General features: G+C 36.0%; 1 protein-coding gene across 4 annotated transcripts in view; it reads left to right on the top strand.

Moving 5' to 3' along the window:
• The window catches only part of LOC106867486 (innexin unc-9), a 371,622-nt gene that overhangs the window by 169,576 nt on the left and 200,928 nt on the right, over positions 1 to 1,118 (top strand). The window lies entirely within an intron of this gene.

Below are 1,118 nucleotides of genomic sequence, written 5' to 3'. Positions count from 1 at the left end.
TTACATATATACACACACTTGGGTTAATTAGTATTTAGTCAAAGCATGTTAGGTTGGGGTTTTATTTGATTGCTTGCTTAAAAGAAAATTGCAGTTGTTCTTTTTCGTTTATTTTGTTCTTGTTATATTTTGGGTCATTTATTTTTGTTGATGTTGTTGCTTTCGTCGTCGTTTTCTTTATTCTTGTTGTTAACTCCCTTCACACATAAGTATTCAAGACATAGATTTCAAACCTTCCTCGTCAAAGAAATAACTTTTTTTTCTCTTTACTTACCATCTTCTCTTCCTCTCACACAACCTCAACATCTATTACAATGAGGGAACTTTTTATGTGTTCATACTATATGCTAGAAATAGTAATCGAATTTCCCTCGTACTACACGCTGCTGTTATGCAAACTCCGGTTCTCTGCTCATAGATTAAAAGCGGAATGGTGAGGCTTAGGATGTCTCTCATTCTGGATCTGACCAACGCAACAACATTTTACACAAACAGCCAAAGACGGAGGTCTTTATATGTTTGTTTGCTAAAATCTGCTCCGAATTGCGATCTATCATTTTAAAAATCTAATACAGACAGTGTAGTCAATAGATATACATTTAGACAGAATGGGAGCAATTGGAGCGGCTTTGTTCAAACTTATGTCAGAATCAACGAGGTAGCTTGTACGTGGTCGCTCGAAATGGTAGAAATACAGTCAAATCTTCCTCAAGTCACACTGTAATTCTTAGAAAAGGACATTTTAAATAAAAGAATCCTTCGTCTCCTGTAGTTAGGAAAAAGACGGAATGGTCACGGTTGGTGTGCTTAGATCGGGGAAAACTTGTCTACTGATCGGGGAAAACTTGTTGCTTACAACAACAACAACAGCAGCAGCAGCAGCAGTAAGAACTATTCTATGAGATGGAGTTTAAATATAACTGTTCACAAACTTTCTGCGCATATGAAGTCACACGCAAAATAAAGTGGAACATGTATCACCTTTGACCTTTCCTTCAAGACGACTTTCCTTGAACGGTCAAAGACTATACATACATACACACACACACACACACACACACACACACACACACACACACACATATATATATATATATATATATATATATATATATATA

The sequence above is a fragment of the Octopus bimaculoides genome, chromosome 2, assembly GCF_001194135.2.
Source record: "Octopus bimaculoides isolate UCB-OBI-ISO-001 chromosome 2, ASM119413v2, whole genome shotgun sequence".
NCBI lineage: Eukaryota > Metazoa > Mollusca > Cephalopoda > Octopoda > Octopodidae > Octopus > Octopus bimaculoides.
This window is presented reverse-complemented; position numbering and strand designations above follow the sequence as displayed.